Genomic DNA, 21,615 nt, shown 5'->3' with positions numbered 1-21,615 from the left:
GGAACGCCTCCTTTACATGTCATTAGCGAAAAATATCGCTGACATGGTAAGCGGTCCCCAAAACGGTCGCTTTCGCCAGAAAGCTGTCGCTAACAGCTGTTAGTGACAGCTTGCTGATAGGGCGATTAAAATATCGCCGCTTTAGCAGCAAAAAGTGCTGCTAAAGCGCCCTTGCTAATATGCCCCTCAGGGCCCCTATGTTATTCTAGAAGAATTTGAGAATTTAGATTTACGTGAAGAATCAGGGGAAGTTCATGTTGCACAGATTGATGACATCAGATTAAGACCACCTTAGAAATAAAAGAGAGTGAATTGTGAATAAAGAAAGAAAAGAGAAAAGAAATGTTCTCAGATTAAAATGGTAGAAGTTGGAGTCGCTGCACAACCGAAATGAAGTATTAAACGAAAATGTCTTAGGTTTTGCTTATGTAGTATTCTATTAGTAGTACTAGTGTGGTTATTTTTAACAGTGGCAGTACCTTTATTAATGGAAACAAGTAACAAAAACAATACAACTACTAATGAGAAAGTAGATAGAATAAAGGGAACTAAAATAGAAATAGGGGTAGAGATGAGATAAACTATCATCATAATGAATCAGCCAATGATTTGTCTTTAAATGTGTTTACTAGTGATTGTTATGTCTGTATGAAGTTACCCTTATCTGTGTCAGAAGGGGTGACCTATCACAATATACCTTTAACATATGGTGTATCATGTAGTGTTTTATCAAATTTATTTTATGTAACAGGGAAACTCCAGTATTTTTATTCAAACTTAGATGTAGTATTTTCTGAATTACCTATTAGAAAGAATATGAATCCAGAACTTAATAGTAAAGATGCACCGTTTATGGGTGAATTTTTCCTAACAATGAGTTCAATAGATATAACACAAGCACACAAGGATAACCTAACATGCATATAACATGAAGAAGAAAAATAGTTTTTGAATTTAGTAGATAAAAGAAGACAGGATTTAACAAAGAAAGCTGCTGAACAGAAATCTCATGTACCTTCAGGGGGTGAGAAAGAGGGAATGTATGCAAAGGGCGATGCTCATGCTGCAATTTACCTAGACTTTGTGAAAAGCGGAAAATTCTGCCTTCATAGGTTAAAAACAGATTATAATAGCATTTTCATTGGTTCCATTGAATGTGAATACAACTTCCTAATTTTAGGAGAATGGGGACTAAAAGGGGGAACTGATCCTGTATTTCCAGGAGTTTATTATGTGTACGGAAATAATGCTTATTATAGATTACCTGCTAGGTGGTATGGAAGCTGTTACTTTGGAATAGTATTTCCAAAATATTACCATGTGAACAGAATCAATGGAATCAATGAAATATCTAATGGACTACTACGAAAAAGAAGTGCTATTTCTTCTGAAATTGTAGGAGATATATTTAGTGCATTGATATCCTCAGTTGGAGTCATTCTAAATTCACGTAAAATTTGCAAATTGTCAACAATAGTTGATCATCTTTCTACAGACACAGCTGGAGATTTCTTGATGATTAATACAGAAATGGTTGTGATAAGGTCTACGGTTTTACAAAATTGTCTTGCTCTTGATATCTTATTGGCAAAAGAGGGCGGAGTTTGTAGTATGTTGCAAATTCAACACTGCTGCACATATATTCCTGATAAAAGTCAGAAAATTAAAGGGTATATGGAAAATAACTGGAGGTTGACGGTGTATGGGGAAGACTAACAAAGAGCATTACATCAATAGGGAAATGGTTTACTGATTTTGGGAAAAGTTTTCTAGGTCAACTAATATTACCAGTAGTTGGGATGACAATAGTATTGATAATGATGATGACATGCAAGTGTTGTAGAGGCAAGGGAAAACGAAGAATACATTTAGAAAAAGAAGGGAAAGGAAGGAAACGAAAGAGAGAATACAAATAAATTCAGCTGGAAAAAACAAAAGGAAAGCTATACAAAAGGAAGAAAGATTTGAAAGGAGAAGGAGAAACTAACAAAGATCAGAGAGAAGGAAAAGCAGCTGATATATGCTAAAGTTGGCATCTGGTTGGGATGGGTAATTTTGTGATGGCTCAAAAATGCCATCAGAGAGAGGATTGATGGAGGAAGGTTTCATGCAAAAGAGACTTGCTCGGATGCAATTCATTCATTTAACTTACTAACGAAGTTAGTAACAAAGTGTCGTGAATAACTAATAAGCACCACATTAACACGCGAGTTAAGGAAGCTTGCGTATGTGCATACTAATACGGATAACAAAGTTATGGATATTGCAATTTGTCCTTCCCCATCATACTGTAAAGCGCTCTGCTATCCCTCTGGATTTTGTTCGCGCTATATGAAACTTTATAGATAAATAAATGAAGATGGACTAACACCCCTTTAAATGGGGAACTGTTGTGCGCATGCGTCAACTGCATCTACGCAGTATGACGTATTAATGCTTGGAAGGAAATTCTGGCGCATGAGCAGAAGACACTAAAACGGAGTCTTGAAGACTCACGCGCATGGCATCTGCTTACTTGAAATGAAAACAAGCTATTTTACTAATGCTAATGCTGGAAAAGTATTAATAAGTAAAGGGGAATAGAGTAGAGATGGGTGGTATACAGTGCAACCACTTTATTTCTGAAATTAATATTGTCTTTCTGACTTTATCACTAGTGTGTATTTGGGCCTCTCTCGTATAACTGGATTAAGCTGAGTGATGCGAAGTCCGCGCATGCCCACTGAGTGAAGCCATGAAGGCCATGGCTATGCTATTGAAAGGGATCCAAGAACCAGTGTTACACCATGAGAACGGATGGTGAAGATTTCAACGATGAAGACTCGTATTCAGAATGATATTAAATTGTTTCAAAGTGAACTAAAAAAAGACATATGAGAACAAAAAATTAAGGGGATGGGTTTGCGAACAATAGTGGAACTGATTTTAATTACATGTAAGCATGGTGTGACGGAGCTTCCCCCTTGTGTGACCAATCATATTTCGTATTTTTACGATATTGAGACTTTAGTGGGTGGAACATTCAGAATAAAAGGTATAACTAAGATAGCTTTAGTTAGTTAGCCAGATGGAGACTTGCCGAATGCAGAGAGCTGAGACCTGAGAATGCTGGGGAGAGAAGCTGATGCTGTGAGATGCTGATGAAGAACTGATTGCAGAACATGAACAGAAATTTCTATCCTAATTTAATTGGGTTAGATTTGAAGATCGCGGAAGAATCTTGATGAGGAAGAGAGTGTCAGAGAGGGGTGCGGCGCAAAACGTCGGTATTCTAGAGAGGTCATCTATCCTGTCCTGATTCCTGTCCTGAAGCCTTTGTCTCCTGATCTATCCCGGGGGACCCTTACCAGCCCTTTGGCCAGGGGATTAATCTTTTACACCATCCTTGGTAAATAATATTTTCTGTTGTGAATAACTAATACGCACCACATTAACAGGCAGGTTAGTAAAGCTTGCATATGTGTGTACTAATGCGGATAACAATGAAGACGGATGACTACCACCTCAAATGGGGAACTGCTGTGCGCATGCGTCAACTGCAGCTACGTAGTATGACGTATTAATGCTTGGAGGGAAATTCTGGTGCATGAGCAGAAGACCCTAAAATGGAGTCATGAAGGCTCGCGTGCATGGCATCTGCTTACTTGAAACAAAAACAAGCTATTTTACTAATGCTAATGAGGTCAAAGTATTAATAAGTAAAGGGGAATCGAGTAGAGATGAGTGGTATCTTAATTTTATCACTAGTGCGCATTTGGGCTCTCTTGTATAACTGGATTAAGTTGAGTAATGCGAAGTCTGCGCATGCCCACTGAGTGAAGCCATGAAGGCCATGACCTTGCTATTGAAAGGGAGCCAAGAACGAGTGTTACACCATGAGAACGGATGGTGAAGAGTTCAATGATGAAGACTCGTATTCAGAATGTTATTGAATTGTTTCAAAGTGAACTAAAAGACGTATGAGAACTAAATTTATGAATAAAAATTAAGGGGATGGGTTTGCGAACAAAAGTTGAACTGATTTTAATGACATGTAAGCATAGTGTGACAGAACTTCCCCCTTGCCTGACAAATCATATTTCATATTTTTACGATATTGAGACTTTAGTGGGTGGAACATTCAGAACGAAAGGTATAACTAAGATAGCTTTAGTTGGTTAGTCAGATGGAGACTTGCTGAATGCAGAGAGCTGAGACCTGAGAATGCTGGGAAGAGAAGCTGATGCTGTGAGATGCTGATGAAGAACTGATTGCAGAACCTTAAGCAGAAATTTCTATCCTAATTTAATTGGGTTAGATTTGAAGATTGCTGAAGAATCTCGAGGAGGAAGAGAGTGTCAGAGAGGAGTGCAGCGCAAACGTCAGTATTCTAGCGAGCTCATCCATCCTGTACTGATTCCTGTCCTGAAGCCTTTGTCTCCTGACCTATCCCGGGGAACCCTTACCAGCCCTTTGACCAGGGAGTTGGTCTTTCATACCATCCTAGGTAAATATTATTTTCTGTTATTTGCAAATGTTCTGATCTTTTCTCTCTGTCCTCTCCCTTTCCGACTTACATTAGTTGATTGCACGAGTCAGAGATAAATGTATTTTGTTCATTAAGTGAATTAAGTGACACGGTTCACATGCATCAACATTTTAGATAAAGATTTGAAAACTTCTTGAGTGTGGTGATTTTACTCAAAGTATAGAAAAGTTAACTTATGTTTATTATCACCATCAACTAGTTCAACTAATGGTCAATCGACCAGAGGAAAGAACTTGTTGATCCGTGAAGGGTTAGTTAAAGAAATGGGCAAAGGTACTAAATTTTTATTTATTTATTTATTTGATAGTTTTATAGAGTGCGAACCAGACCCCTGAGGGTATCAGAGCGCTTTACAGGATTGAGAGAGAGGAATATAAAGCGTAAGGATGGGAGGGATCACATTGGGAAAGCTAGGGATACATTGTACGGGAGGAGCATGCAGTCTAAAGTCCAAGCTACATGTGGGATAAAATGAAAGCAGGAAGATAAAAAATACAAGGGGGCTGCATTATACAGGATGTGCACACCGTCAAAGGTCCAAGCTACATGTTGGATAAAAATTAAAGCAGTTAAAAATTAAAGCAGGTAGGTATAATATACACGCAGTCTCAGCTCTTGGGGGGATGCCGTGGATAATGCCGAGGTGGAGGGTGGAACAGTCGATGAGGAGATTGAAAAGTATTCATTAGATGAGGTATTTTCCCATTAAGAACATTTTGGTCTCCTTCTTAAAGTGTGCCAAGGACGGAAGTCTTCTGATGGAGGGTGGGAGAGAGTTCCAGATTCTTGGTGCGGTCCCAGAAAAGGTTTGTGAAAATTAAACGGACACCCCCTTAACCGACAAGCGTTTTTTACCACTTGTGAGTTCATGGGCCCAGGTGAGTATATGGTAGTGGAGTATCTGTTGTTGGTGAACTGGTGGAATAAATGGACTACGTGGATAGAGATATTTGAAGATTTCATTGATGCACCTGAAGTGACTGACGACAAAAAGCTGGTCAAATACCTAAAAGATCTTGCTGGTAATGGGGTAAAGGAAATCATAAAGAAAATACCAGATTAAAGAAACCCTGAATCTTGAATCTCATGTTCAATCCAATTTCAAAAGGTGAATATGAAAGATATTTTTTCAGTTAAAAGTGATAAAAAGTTGGTGAAACAATCGATGAATTTGTAGAGAGACTTGACACACTCATCAAACACTGTGAGTTCAATTGATTTAATGATGAAGAGGTCATAAGTCTCAGGATCATTGATGGATGCGTGTCCGATTCATTCATGCTGACAGAAACTCTTCATCTGGAGCAAGTGTTAATGGCTGCCAGAGCTGAAGAGTGTGCCGATTGACAAGCTGCTGACACAGAGGCTGAAGGTGCCCGAATGAATCAGTCATGAGTGTAAAAAGCAAGCCAAAGTAAAGGACTGTGAAGTCCACATATCAAAAGAAGTTATGTTTTAGATGGTGATTTTCGTTTCCACACAGTGACAAATGTCCTACCATTGGACAGATATGTAAGGGCTGTTGGAAGGAGAACCATTTTGTGAGGGTGTGCAAAGCTAGGGGAAAAACAAGTGTGTCATGGCACGAAAACAAAATGGCCTCCGAAACGTTCCAGAAGCAATGTTTAACGTGTATCCACAAGACCTAGCGCTGGCATGAAAAATCTATACTGAATGAAGTTGATTGTCATCTAAATCATTGTCAAACAGTTCATCCATGTCAGTTTCAAGTGAAAGTGAACGTGGAGAAGACGATTGTGCCATTTTCAGAAGAGCGTGCACATGTCGGACTGGCCGCATATGAAGAAAAATATCAGTCAAAGAAAAATCGACATGCCAAAGCTCCAAAGTCATCCAAATATTGTCTAAAAATGTCACTGAACGTGAATTGTTGTTCAACACCTTTCATCATTGATAGTGGTGCATCGATAAACAATATGCCTGGGGAGAAATATAATTAATTGTATCTCTTACCACAACTTATGCTGTTGAAAAACCAACGTGTATACATGGGCTGCATCAACACCCTTAAAAATTCAATGTTGATTCATAGCTGGTGTTGAAACACTAGAAAACGACGGTGTACATACCCATCCATGTGCTTCAAGGGACAGCATCAAGTGCAGTCCACTCAGCTTGATCACAGCTGCTGATACAGGACTGATTTACGTGAACTACAGCTTGAAAGCTCACCATCAAATAGTAAGTCAGTTCTATCAATTGTTTCATGGTTTGGGAAAGCTTAAGCGTATGAAAGTAAAGTTGTAAGGGCCTACCTATCCGCGCCTGCCTAGATTCGACAAGAAAACTACAATTCCCATGATGCCATCGTCATGGAAGTGCTTAGGCGGGGCGGCGCAGGAGAGGGTGCGCGTAATTCTGAACACTTCCTGGTTTACCGGCCGGACAGAGGACGTACTGTCGGCCGTTCCTGTTGTGCCTCCATTGCCCTACGGGATCGTGGGGATTCTATGTCCTGATCGAAGTCGACAACTCTGTGAGTACCCGTCGACCCTTCGTGGGCGGAACGCGGTAGTGTTGCTACGCGTTACCTTGTCATGTTTGTAGGAGTTCTGAATTCATTCCGGATTGGAGTGTTGCCTTTCATTCGGAGCAGAGCGCGGTAGTGGGGTTAACTACGTGCCGCTGTTCCTTGACTCCTTGTTTGTTGTGTTGCTATTGGCAGTACCGGAGTGCGGTGGTGGTCGCAACCACGCATTACCGGCCTGCTGGGTTAAAGACTGTGTTTTTCTTCCCAGAACGTGGTGGTGGTCGCAACCACACGTTACTGGGTTTTTACTTTCCACAAGTGTTCTCTTCCCGGAGCACGGTGGTGGTCGCAGCTACGTGTGACCGGTGGACATATGCAAAGACTAGGATTATGCTCAGGTCGAGCTAGAGAATTCTTTAGGGTTATCAAATTTCTTTTCTTCCTTTTGCTTTGCTTCATTCTACGGAGATCTTTGGTGGTCGCAACCAGGCTTCACAGTCTCTTTCGTTGGTGAAACGCTGGTACAGAGACTCTTATTGCCTTACGTCTCTGATGGAAGAAGTCATTCCTGTTATTTACTTATTTTCTACTTGAAGGATTGGGGATGATTTAGGATCAGTATTATTGTTCCAGTATACATTTGTGATTGCTTATTGAACCTGGAAGACGATCTTGGGTGTATGCTTGTCTGTCCAGAAAGACCTTTGTGTGACAGGTATTACTCCTCTATTAGCGAGACATTATGAGAGTAGTCTATATGTATGCATTGTTCTTATACTGCCCTTTTGTTGTTTCAGGTCTCCTGGTCCCAGAGGGTCTCCCCCCCTTCATTTATTTTTCCCTCATCTGATGGTTCGAACACCCTGTATGATATACACTCAGGGTGTTGGTAACGTCTGGAGGTGGACCCTTACTAGCATCAATCAGATTCTGCGGAGCGCCATCCTGACAAAAGTTGCATATTAATGAGGACATAGGCAGATTGCTTTGCATTTACAAGACGCTGTTGAAAAATAACTTGAATCGTTACTGATCCAGCATAGGCTGTATAAATATTTAAGTCTAGTTTTCAATTCATGTGTTACTTATTTAACATCTAACTGCACAGAGCCCCTTACTGCGGGGCAGATTTCAGCATTTCCCTCACCAGAGAGGCAAATGGTCCTCTGATGGATTTTTCTCCGACAATAGGAGGGGTGGGAATTAGGATGTCCAAAACACAATGTTAGCCACCAATGAGGGCCATTAAATGGTGACTAACTCACAAGTTTGAGATAAAGTTCAAATATACCACTCTTGGACCATACTGTAAAAATAAAGTATTACAATGGGGAGACCCAATCTCCTAAAGAAATTAAGTCTAACTAGAATGATACAAACTAGAAGCTCTGCTACTGAAACACAGAATAGAAGAAGCAGAACTAGAGATTCTAAAAACATTTGCTGATTCTCCCTACAACACATTCAGATAAAAGAGTAACTCAATACAATTTCAAATAAACATTATCAGGACACCATAATAGACTCAGGCAATTTAGAAAGTTAGTTATTGTATTAATGTTCAAACCTTCATACAGATAGCAATTTCTTAAGCATTTCAATCAAGAATATTAAAGCATGAAGTGCAAGACTACACATTTCATAAGAGGTTTAAAACAAACATAAGATACAAAGTTATAGACTTCTACCACCATTAAAGGCAGAAGTATAGTTCTGTCCCTTTAAACAACATCTAAATCTTTAAAGCAAAGGGGTAAAGAAATTAATTTTAAAGTCCTCTAAGGGTGAGTCCATAAACATTGCCATAAAGGAAATATGAAGCAAAAATCAATGGGTTCAGCAAACAAGGATTCCAGGTCAACTGCACGATTGCAGCAGCATCAGCAAAAAGGCAGTCCAAGATTGAAATTTAAATTATGTTTATAAAATCATAGGAAAAGAGTTCTGTTCTCATCCAAAGAAAGGAAAAAATTATAGTTGGTGGATGTGTGTCCCAAAAAAAAAGAAAATTGTGTTGCGTTGCCAAAAAGCTGGTTAATTTAGTTACTCCTGCATTATTTTCCAAGCACGTCATGTGAACAACTTGACTTTCCTGGCCTTACAGGTTTGCCGACTGTAAGAAATATAGAATGTCGTAGTCTATGGCATCGTTTTTGAGTTGACTTCCCACAGAGCCATCTCACATTGAATTTGCGAGAATGTCCTTTGTATGTAGAATGAAATATGCACTTCAACACTTGCCAGGAATGCTAATGAATTATTTTGCTTGCTTAGAGAAAATTGCAACTCAAGAAAGAACACATTTAAATCTTAAAATGCTTACATCAGCTTTAAATGAATTAAAATTAATTGAAATCAAATATAATACATCAAATCATCACTCTGTAATAAAAAGAATAAATAATAACATTAATAACATTATCACTTGCTCCAGATGAAGAGTTTCTGTCAGCGCAAATGAATCGGACAAGCATCCATCAATGATCCTGAGACTTATGACCTCTTCATGATTAAATCAATAATCCTAATAAAAGAAGATTAAATGTTTCACCAATATATTACTACACCAAATGGATTAGCTTTAGCTATGGCCTACTGCCACAACTTTACCAACCATACATGTAAACTAGTCTCAAAAAACATTTAACTAAAATTGTTTCTACAGTTTTGTAATCTTTAAGGTCTCTACTATCACCTTTAAATTTCCTAACTACTTTTGTTGCATAATTGCACCAAAATCTAATTATAATGCACTTGCAATGAAAAGCAATAGAACTGTAAGGCCTCATCATTAGATGTATTAGTTTCCTTCAGTACATGAATAGTAAAACATCATTCCATGAGTAATCTTGTTATGACAATCTATTAATAAGCAGTATAACTATTTAGAAATGTATTTTCTCCTTTTCTAACTCTTTCAAGCATGCTTTTACAGTGCTTTTATTTGAGTTGTCTCTATTAATGTATCACTTTGTTTATTTTGTGCAATGTGCACCTTCAGGATTTTATGCTTAAAATTGGATAAAGTGTCATGTAATGTGGTTCTGAAAATGTTTAGCTTCATCATTACTTAAGCATGATATCATCGAGTGTTCAACTGGTCTAACATCATCGATGGCTCCCATAGTGGTAGTGCCCAAAAAGGATAGAAAAGGAGCAGTACGCATATGTGCTGACATGAGTCCTACAAAGAAGGCCTTTGAATTAGAATAACATCCAGGTCCACACACTGCTGACATGATAACGCAACTAAATGGTGCAAAGGTCTTCTCTCCCCTTGATTTAAATAAAGGTTGACATCAGTTGGAACTCAAAGAAGACTGCAGGTACATTACAACCTTTTCTACAGATGTCAGTCTGTTTCGATACAATAGACTACATTTTGGAGTGTAATCTGCTACAGAACTGTTTCAAACCATCATTCGACATATCTTACAGCCTCTCATGAATGCGTTCAATTACAGCGGTGACATATTGTTTTTCAGAGCTATGCAAGAAGAACACGAGAAAGCTCTTACACAAGTATATTGTTTACTTCCCGAAGCTGGTTTGACTTTCAAGGCAGACAAATGTGAGTTTCATAAGAGAAAGATAAAATTATATGGCCATATCTTTTTTGATGGTGGTATGACACCAGATCCTGCTAAAGTACAAGCGCTGTCAAATGCTGATCCCCCACAAGATGTTTCCATCATGCATTAATTTCTTGGCATGGCCAGCTACAGTACTAGATATATACGAGACTTTGTCACTGTAAGTGCTCCATTAAGAGAGTTGACAAAAAATTATATTTCATTTCAATGATAACATGAATGTGAGAACAGTTTAAAAAAATCAAACAAGCCATTGAGAATGCTACTGAAATGGCTTATTTCAATCAATGAATCAATGAATCGATTAATCAATGCATTTGTAAAGCGCACTACATACCCATGAGGGTCTCAAGGCGCTGGGGGGGGGGAGGGATGCTGCTACTGTTCGAAGAGCCAGGTCTTGAGGAGTCTCCTGAAGGTTAGAAGGTCTTCGGTCTGCCGTAGGCAGATGGGGAGGGTGTTCCACGTCATGGCGGCAAGGTGGGAGAATGATCTGCCGCCGGCGGTCACTCTTCTGATTCGTGAGATGGTGGCGAGGGCGTGGTCTCCGGAGCGGAGCTGACGGGTGGGGGTGTAGAGGCTGAGTCATCTGTTGAGGTAAGCTGCTCCGGTGTTGTGGAGTGCCTTGCGTGCGTGGGTGAGGAGCTTGAAGGTTATCTCCTGTTGATGGGAAGCCAGTGCAGGTCTTTCAGGTGGGGTGTAAGTTGGCTGCGGCGGGGTATGTCCAGGATCAGGCGAGAGTAGGCGTTCTAGATGCGTTGGAGTCGTTTCAGGAGTTTCACCGGGGCTCCTGCGTAGAGTGCGTTGCCATAGTCCAGTCTGCTGCTGACGAGGGCCTGGGTGACCATCCTTCTAGTTTCGGTGGGGATCCACTTGAAGATCCAGCGAAGCATGCGGAGGGTGGTGAAGCAGGAGGAGGAGACGGCGTTGACCTGCTTTGTCATGGAGAGGGTGGAGTCGAGGATGACCCCTAGGTTTCATGCATGGTTGGTGGGTGTAGGGGGTGCTCGTAGTGCCGTCGGCCACCAGGAGTCGTCCCAGGCCGAGAGGGTGGAGCCGAGGATGAGGACCTCCATCTTGTCCGAGTTCAGCTTTAGTCGGCTGTTCCTCATCCAGTAGGTGACGGCCTTCATTCCTCCTTTGTGGAGGTTGGTTTTGGCTGTGTGGGGGTCCTTGGTGAGCGAGAGGATCAGCTGGGTGTCGTCGGCATAGGAGATGATGTTTAGGTCATGCTGTCGGACGACGTGGGCGAGTGGTGCCATGTAGACATTGAACAACGTTGAGCTGAGAGATGAGCCTTGGGGTACGCCGCAGATGATCTCGGTGGCTTCGGAGCAGAAGGGGGGAGGCGGACGCTTTGGGTTCTCCCGGAGAGGAAGGAGGTGGTCCAGTCCAGGTCCTTCTCTTGGATTCCAGCGTCGTGGAGGCGTGCTCTTAGTGTGCGATGGAAGACTGTGTCGAAAGCAGCTGACAGGTCCAGGAGGATAAGGACTGCGGTTTCTCCGTTGTCTAGCATGATCCTGATATCGTCGGTGGCGTCGATGAGGGCAGTTTCGGTGCTGTGGTTGCTGCGGAACCCTGACTGGGATAGGTCCAGGATGTTGTTCTTTTCAGGGAAGCTGGTCACTTGTTTGTTGACGGCCTTTTTGATGACCTTCGCCGGGAACAGGAGCAGGGAGATGAGTCTGAAGTTCTTGAGGTCCTTGGGGTCTGCCTTGGGTTTCTTTAGTAAGGCGTTGATCTCTGTGTGCTTCCAGCTCTCCGGGAAGTCGCTGTCTCGAAGGAGATGTTGATGGTTTTCCGGAGGTGGGGTGCGATGGTGCTGCTGGCTTTGTTGAAAATGTGGTGTGGGCAGGGTTCTTCCGGTGATCCGGAGTGGACTGTGTTCATTATCTTGATGGTGTCGTCGTCGTTGATGTTGGTCCAGGTGAGCAGGCGGTTGGGGCGGGTGGTGGTTGAGGGGGCAGGGATGTCGGCTGTTGCCGGGGTGGTGACGGCATCGAAGCTGTCGTGGATGTCTGCGATCTTGCGATGGAAGAAGGTGGCCAGCGAGTCGCACAGGTTTTGTGACGGTGGGATGTCGTTGGTGTTGGAGCTGGGGTTGGAGAGTTCCTTCACGATGCTGAAGAGCTCTTTGCTGTTGTGTGCGTTGTAGTCTAGGCGGTCTCTGAAGGCAGTCCTTTTGGCGGATCTGATGAGTTGGTGGTGTCCGCGGGTGGCCTTCCTGTGGGCTGTGTAGCTTTCCGGTGTTCTTTCGTGGGTCCAGTTTTTTTCTAGTTTTCTGCAGGTTCGCTTGGAGGCCTGGAGGTCTTCGGTGAACCAGCTGGCTCTCTTGCGGGTGTGAGTGTTGTTTTTTTTTTGAGCGGGGCGAGGGTGTTGGCGCAGTCATTGATCCATTGTTTGAGGTTGCGGGCTGCGGCGTTGGGGTCGGTTGGGTCTGTGGGTGGGCTCTGGGCATTAGCTGGTCCTCGTGATCTTGCCCCAGCTGCGGCGAGGCATCTGTTGGGTGTGGTGGTGTGTGGTGGGTTTCCGGAAGGTGTAGTGGATGCAGCAGTGATCGGTCCAGTGGAGTTCGGTGGTGCAGTCGAAGAAGACGTGGGTGCTCGCTGAGGAGATGGGGTCAAGCTTGTGGTCGGTGGAGTGCGTGGGTGCTGTGACGAGTTGTCTGAGTCCGAGGTTGCCGAGGTTGTCGATCAGGGTGGAGGCGAGGGCGTGTGTGCTGACGAGGTCGGTGATGGAGTCGCTGAACTGCGGTCGGGGTCCGGGGGCTCTGTAGATGAGGGTGTCTCTGAGGGTGGTGTTGGGGTCGGTGTGGATCTGGAAGTGCAGTTGTTCGGCGGTGCAGAGGGTGTCGTCGGGCTGGTGTCGAGATTTTGAGAGTGTTTCTATGGACGATGGCAATTCCTCCCCCTATTCCGTTGGTGCGATTCTTGCGGGTGATCTTGTAGCCTTCCAGGATGGCTATGGCGATGTCAGGTGCAGAGGAGGGGGTCAGCCATGTCTCCGTCAGGAAGGCGACGTCTGGGGCGTTGGTGTCGAGTAGGTCCCAGAGTTTGACGGCATGTTTGCAGGCGGAGCGGGTGTTGAGCAGGATACATCTGAGGAAGTTGGTTTCCATATTGGGTGGGTTGGCGGGCCGGATGCTGGTGAAGCTGCAGTTCCGGCAGGAGAAGGGTCCTTGCGTGCGTTTCGGGGTGGCCTGGCATCAGGTGCAAGATCGTCCGGTGTTGAGTGCGTGGAGAGTGCTGGGGTCGTAGTGGAGGCGGGCATCGTGGTGTGTGCGGGGGCTAGGGTTCCTGGCACTGGGAGCGGTCCAGGCACGGACGGATTGGCCTTAGGTGCGCCTATGGCGCACCAGCGGCACTGCCGCGCAGCGCTTGGCATATATGGGGAGGTGGTAGGGAGGAGCAGCTGGGAGGCGGGAGGCGGGAGCAGCGAATGGGCAGTGGGCAGTCAGGGGTGCAGGGCCGCAGGTGGCACAGCAGCTGGGGAAACGAGTGGCACAGAAAGCAAAAACAGGGCACAAAAGAGGGGGAAAACAGGGGCACAGAAGGGAAAAATGGGGCACAAAAGAGGGGGAAAACAGTGGCACAGACGGAAAAACGGGGCGCAAAAGAGGGGGAAAACAGTGGCACAGAAGGCAAAAACGGGGCACAAAAGAGGGGGAAATCAGTGGCACAGAAGGCAAAAACAGGGCACAAAAACAGAGGATGAGCACACTTACGAGCGAGTCCTCAGCAGCGGCAGCTGGGGTAAGGGCACACAAGCGGAGCTGTGTGGAGGGGGAGCGACCTACCAGGAGGGTCAGGGGTCACTCTCCTCACCACACAGCGTCCGGCATATATAGGGAGGAGGGCGGGAGGAGCAGCTGGGAGGCGGGAGTTGGGACCAGCGAATGGGCAGTGGGCAGTCAGGGGGAGGCGGGGCTGCAGGGGGCACAGCTGCAGGGGAAATGAGTGGCACAGAAATCAAAAAGGGGCACAAAAGAGGGGGAAAACAGTGGCACAGAAGGCATAAACTGGGCACAAAAGAGGGGGAAAACAGTGGCACAGAAGGCAAGAAAGGGGCACAAAAACAGAGGATGAGCACACTTACGAGCGAGTCCTCAGCAGCTGCAGCTGGGGCAGGGCACACAGGGTGAGTGACCTACCAGGGGTCAGAGTTTGTCATTGACGCTACCCCTGTTGGGTTAAGTGCTATACTTGCACAGGACAGTGGACACCTGAATGCTCGAAGGCATGTTGTGGCGTATGCAAGTAGGAGTTTGTCCCAACCAGGTCGACATGTTTCAGAAGCCATCCCCTTGGCTTTCTTCCTCAGGACCAAAAAACAATCCCTGTTACACCTCAGTGGGTGATAGAATAAATGTACATGTGCCTGATAGTCACAAACACTGTCCTTTGTTTTCTGTTATGGGAGTACAAAAATATACCACTTGTACATCTTAAGAACTTTATCATTATCGCTCCATGAGCTCACACGAGCGGTGTAGGGTGCCTTCAAATAGACAATGCTGGAAGGAGCGCAATCGCCAAAGGAAGTACCTCATCATGGCTCATCGGAACTTTAGATAACGATTAAATTCTGATGAAGCATGACACTGAATCAGGTTTCAGTGTGTGAAGGGTATTTTACAATTTTTTTGAAACATTGCCCTTCCACAAATTGAGAGAAGGAGCTCTGATCCTTTTGCACCATTTTTCACGTATGACTAAACACTTCAAATAAAAATAAAAATAGCAGCACACTCATGGGTGCATATATATTCACATAATACACGGTAGAATCCCTATGTTGGATAACAGTATCAAGAGGAGTACGATTCTACCTTTTTCCTCTTCACTCTCTCCTTTGATTTTTTGATTTTTCCTAGTGGTCACCCGTCAGCACAGCATTGGCTCTGCTACAATTTTCTCCAGCCACCAGGTGCCCCACACCCCAAGTGAGTTTTTGCACAAGGAGAAGGATACCAAATGAGACGACAGGGCACAATTCAGAAAGCAAATAAAGGGGGGAGGGGAGAAAGGACGCAAAAGGGAAAAGTGGACAAAGCCAGGAAGGCACACATTTGCCAGAGAGTTTGGGGGCCACAGCTAAGAAGATATTCCAAGGGAAAGTACACAGGAAAACAATACCCTGCGCAATTTAATACACCAGGCCTGCCACAGGAGGCAGCTCAGCCCTACTTGCAAAAGCCTGCTGGAGTGCTACAGCAGCCCCAGATGCATACCCACGCTGCGGTGTCCCCTCTACCCACTTTCAGTGAATCAGCTGACCCTGCAACTGCAGCCCCGTGCTGGAAAGCATGGATTGGTCGCCACAACCACTACTTTAAAGAAACAAGGGAGACCCACAGAACCGTAAAGAGGTCCTTGTTGAAATATTATGGAGGTGGGGAAATATATGACCTGTTTGAGATGCTTCCAGACACGGGGACAATGACGACTACAAGGCAGCTGTCGCAGCCCTCAATCAGCATTTCGATCCCCAGCTCAACCCCGACTTCGAGCAATTCAAGCTGCGACAGGCAAAACAGTCTGACATCGAGTCCGTGGATATGTTCTATGCACGCCTGGGGCACCTGGCGAGCACTTGCAAATTCACCTATCAGAGGGAAGAGGGCAGCGCTCAAGTGATTCAAGGGTACCGCTCAGTGATGCTCTGAAAGCTGATTCTTCTACAACCAGGCATCTCACTGGACAAGATACTGGTTCTTGCCAGGTCCCATGAACTGTCGGACGCCTGAGCGGAAGAAATGGAGGCAACCCTAAACAGAGGAGCCACGGTGTCTCATGTCCCTAGATACCCTCCCATCAAAGAGGAAAGATTCCAAGCGGTCCAACAACGCCCTCACCCCGTGCGTGTTGCATCCAGGACTCAAGGGAGATGCGCTTGCGGCAACTGCGGAGGAGACCATCATCCTGCGGGGCCCTGTTTCACCAAAGGGAAGACCTGCCCACGGTGCACGAAATCAAACTACTTTGGAAAAGTGTGCCGGAGCAGCAGATCTCTGCCGTCATTCACCAAACAACGTGGGGCCACGTCACAAGTCCGTCAACTGTCAATCCTCAGGTCCAAGAGGAGGGCAACACACAAGGGCGTCAGTTCAGCCTGGACAAAGATGATGATGATGTCTTTGTCATATCCTTTGTGTGTCGGTCGGACACACACAAAAGGCCTCCTTCCATGTGGCCCGTCAAAGTGGCAGGGTCGACTATCCGGGCGCTGATGGAAACTGGGGCATCCGTGAACAACATGGACTCTGAGCAATATGAACAGCTCTCTCCTTGACCCCCACTTGCTCCCATGAATGCCAGGATACACACATCTGGTGGAACACCCCCCACCCCCGAAAGGGGTAATCAAAACAGAAGTGTGCTGCGACAAACGCACGACCAAAGCCCGGTTCCACATCACCGAAGGGAAGAAAGGAACGCTGCTGAGATGTCACACCACAGAAAACCTTGGCCTGGTCTTTTTCACAAATCAGGTGCATGCCTCACACGCTGACACCATACTGCACAACTTCTCAAAACTGTTCGAAGGCTTAGGCAAACTCAAAGGCAAACAGTTCAAACTGCAGATCGAAATCTCCATGAGACCGACTGCATTGAGACACCGAAGAGTGCTGTTTCACCTGCGTCTGCAGGTAGACGCCGAACTGAAGAAGCTGGAAGAGCTCAACGTCATCGAGAAGGCGTCAGACCCTACCCCGTGGGTATTCACCCATGGTCACAGCAAAGAAGCTAAAACAGCCCAGCGCCATCAGACACTGTGTGGACATGCGCCTCCCCAATCAAGCGGTCAAGCGGGAGTTTCATCTCACGCCCACAATGGATGACATCGTGGCAGACCTCAATGAAGCCATGTGGTTCTCATAGCTCGACCTCAATGCTGGATACCATCAGCTTGAACTCGAACCGGAGAGTCGCTTCATTACCACTTTCTCCACCCACGTGGGGCTACGCCGGTACAAGAGGCTGAGTTTTGGGGTATTGTGGTCAGCAGAGGTCTTCCAAAACGCCATCCGGGAGACCATGTCTGGCCTACAAGGCATCATTAATCTGAGCGATGATATCCTGGTGTTTTCACACACCCTGGAAGACCACCATGTATGTCTATGTGCCCCCCTGCAACGGCTGGAGGACTGCGGCCTAACGCCACACAAGGCCAATGTTCAGTCTGTGGACTTCTTCTGCTACACTTTCTCCAAGGAGGAGGGTGGACCCCAAGAAAGCTACCACCATCCGGTCTGCTCACACCCCTACCTCGCCTACAGAGGTTCGTAGCTTCCAAGGAATGGCCACGTTCTGTGGCTGGTTCATTCAGAATCTGGCCTCACTGTCTGAGCAGCTATGGGTCCTTTCATGCAGCGGTTGCCCGTGGGAATGGACCGCTGAAGCCAACGCTGCATTCCAAGCCATCATGCAGCCCTCATGGACAAAACAGTCATGGTCTACTTCCATTCAGGAAGGCGCACCGAGTTGGTGGTCAATGCCAGCCCAGTAGGGCTTGGAGCAGTCCTCCTCCAGGTACGTGGGTGCCTGTCTCATACGCCTGCCACACACTGTCTGACACTGAATCGAGATATTCCCAGATTGTGAGGGAAGCCCTGGCAATGAGGTGGGCATGCCAGCATTTTTATCTATATCTCTATGGGCAGGAATTTCAAATAGTGACCGAACATAAACCATTGATCTCCCTGTTTGCAGGGACGTCAAGATTAGCCCCTCCCCGGATAGAGAGGTGGGCAGTACAGCTTTAGGGATATAGATTCAAGGTGATTCCGTCCAGGGGCCCATAACCCAGCTGATTACCTTTTGAGACACCCGGGAGAGACAGCCACGCAGCACTCCCAGTGAGACGAAACACACGCTGAAGCCCTGGTGCGAATGATCACTCGAGCAGCACGCCCCAAAGCTATAACACTTGAAGAGATCAGGGGTGCCACTGCCTCTGACGAGATGCTACCAAGGGTAAAAGAAGCCCTCCTCTCCAGAGGGTGGGCTCACTTTTTAGATGGTGTGCAGGCGCTCAATATGAAAGACTAGTTAGCGCGACAGCAGCTCTGGAGAATCCGCAGCAAACTCAGCGAGGGTGAGCATGGTGTTGTGTTACGAGGCCATGTGATTGTAGTTCCGAAGAAACTGCAAGACCAAGTCCTCAGTCTTGCACACGTGGGTCACTAGGGCATGGCAAAGACCAAGGCACATCTACGGTGCAAGGTATGGTTCCCCGGCATGGACATCGCTGTGGAGCAGAAGATCCGAGGCTGCCACTCGTGAACCATTACTGGAGGTGACCCTGCCCCAGCGCCAATAATCACGCAGGAACCCAGTGAAGTCCCATTGACTTTGGCAGCTTTCTAGAAGGGCGCCACACTCTGGTTATAATGGACTCCTACTCGAAAATTCCAGTTTTGGATTTGGTTACGTCCACAGCATTCATTCAAGTACAAATGGCCCTTGACAGGACATTTGCACTTTTAGGCCTCCCGGAGGAACTCAGATCAGACAATGGACCCCCCTTTCAAGGGCGAGAGTTTCAGAAGTATCTGGAAAAGAAAGTCATCAGGCACCAAAAGATCACGCCCCAGTAGCCACAAGTGAATGGGGAGGTCGAGCGTTTCATGCGGACGCTCAATCGAATACTGCACATTGCTGTGGAACAGGGAGAAGACGCAGAGAAAGCCCTGCATCAGTTCTTAGACGCCTATTGGCTAACACCTTACAGCACTACTCACTGCGCACCATCTCAACTCCTTTTTAGGAGAGCCCCATGAGACAGCATTCCAACAGACCCTGGTTGGAGGCCCCCTGAGAGGGATGGCGCGGCAATTCAGGCCCGGAGAGAAACAATAAAAAAAAGGCAAGCCTCACCAGTGGTGTTAAAACACCGTCCATCACAGTGGGAGACTACGTGGTAGACAGAGACAGACACCCTGGCTGGACGTTTTAGACATCCTATGAACTGGGTGTGTGGAGAGTCACTCATGTCGGAGGTACCATGATCAGTGACGGAGCAAGGATTCGCATGTGAAGCGACTTGCTCATATTCATGAACCTTGAATAACCCTAACTATGTAATCAACATGTTTGTCTTACTAATTTGTCCCTTTTTCTTCATTACTGGGTATCCGAGAGAAGCTTGCTTATGTGTTTTCTAATCCTAATACGCTTGCAAATAAAATGGCTGCTGCTCATGCGTCTGTCATACCCACGTGACATGACGTACTCGTAGCTTTGGAGGAAATCTGTTGCTTCTGCGCACTAGAGATAATATGGCTGCTTTGTGTTCTCACATGACAGAAGCTTGCACTGCTGCTTTTGCCAAGCTGTTCGTTCTGCTTAATCCTAATGCTATAGTTTATTATAAAGTAATGGGTATAGTGTAGAGATTCATGGTATACAGTGTATTCATTTTATTCTGTGTTCTAAAATTGTTTCCTTTACTTTTCATGTATCGTAATCTTTGGGCCTGGGAGGTGCTATTTACTCCATTTTGGAAATCCTTTCTGCGCATGACAGTCTGCAGCGAGAGGATGAACTCTGTGTTATTGAACTCAAGCCAGATGGCAGCCACAGCCAAGATGTGCCTGGGAACTCACGTCTAACCCCACTAAGAAGAAGTCAAAAGACTACAAGGTATTTGTCACTAGAACGTTCATTGTTATATGAAATGAAGATATCCTGAGAACCTGAATTTGATGGGCGTGAACATAAATTTAAATAGGAGACTGCAAAAGTCTAAAATGTAGGTGGTGTGATGACCTCTCCTCTTCCTTTGCCCAATCGAAATTGGGGATTCTTACACTTGCAACATTTGGGGGGTGGTACTGATAGAGCAAGATTTCGCATCGCGACTTGCTCGATTCATGAACCTCGAAACCGTTGTAACCTCGTAACGAATTGTACGTTTTACTAATATCTTTTATTTCCGACATATATGTATGATAGAGAAGCTTGCTTATGTGTTTTATTAATACGAATAACTTTTGTAATTCTAAAATGGCCGCTGCTTGACTTTCCTCTTCTGCGCATGCGTCAGTCACACTCACGTGACTTCGTGTAGAGATAGTTTTTTGGAGGGAAAGGGTGCGCATGTGTAATAAGCAATAAGATGACTATGCTTTGATAACGTGGTGAAGCCTTGTGCTGCTGCTCTTGTGACATTGTTCGTTGCACTTACCATTAATGCATAGTATATTTTTATAATGATGAAACCTGAAATGTGAAATCATGACATGTAATACATTCATTCATTTCTATGTTTTAATTTGTTTTCGCTTACTTTTCATGTATCACGGGAAATGGGGGTCCAAATGGGTCATGAGCCATTTTGAAGGTCCTTTCTGCGCATGCTCCAGATGCAAGGCCAGAGACAAACTTGGACCGTGGAACTCAGCCAGCTGGCAGCCACAGTCGAGATGCTCCTGAGAGAATTACCTCTGACCCAGGAGGATGGAGCCAATGTCCCTATATTGTTACAAATGTATAAGTTTTCATTGTATTCCGTGCGACTTCTCGTGGGAACCCCAATCTTGCTAGGCGGCACCCAAAAATGTAAATTAGGCCTTAGAATAGTCTGTTCTGATTGGTGTGTTAACCAAATCCTACTTTAGGACCAATCCAAATTGAGGATTCTGACACTTTGCAACATTTGGGGGGTGGTACCCTGTCCCAAAACAGTATATCTAGCCTAGGTTTAGCTAGAGAAATTGTCCGACTTGTCTGAATAGCTGACCTGTCACTGACCCAACGCACTCAATAGGTGACTTGATACAGAGGTGCTGCGGAGCTCTCTGTCCGGAATTTGACCATAGACTCTGAAGGTTTTACTGAACCTTAAGTGCTGGCGGAGCACTTTTGCTGGGGAATTCGCTGACCCAATCGGGGTCCTGACTGATAGCTGCAGAGAGGGTGGAGCGCAGGCGTTGCTTCCGAACTGCGGGTGCTGGTCGTATCCTGGTGGTCCTGTCCTGATCCGAATCTGGGTTTCCTGTC

The sequence above is a fragment of the Lissotriton helveticus genome, chromosome 3_1 (assembly GCF_964261635.1).
Source record: "Lissotriton helveticus chromosome 3_1, aLisHel1.1, whole genome shotgun sequence".
NCBI lineage: Eukaryota > Metazoa > Chordata > Amphibia > Caudata > Salamandridae > Lissotriton > Lissotriton helveticus.
This window is presented reverse-complemented; position numbering follows the sequence as displayed.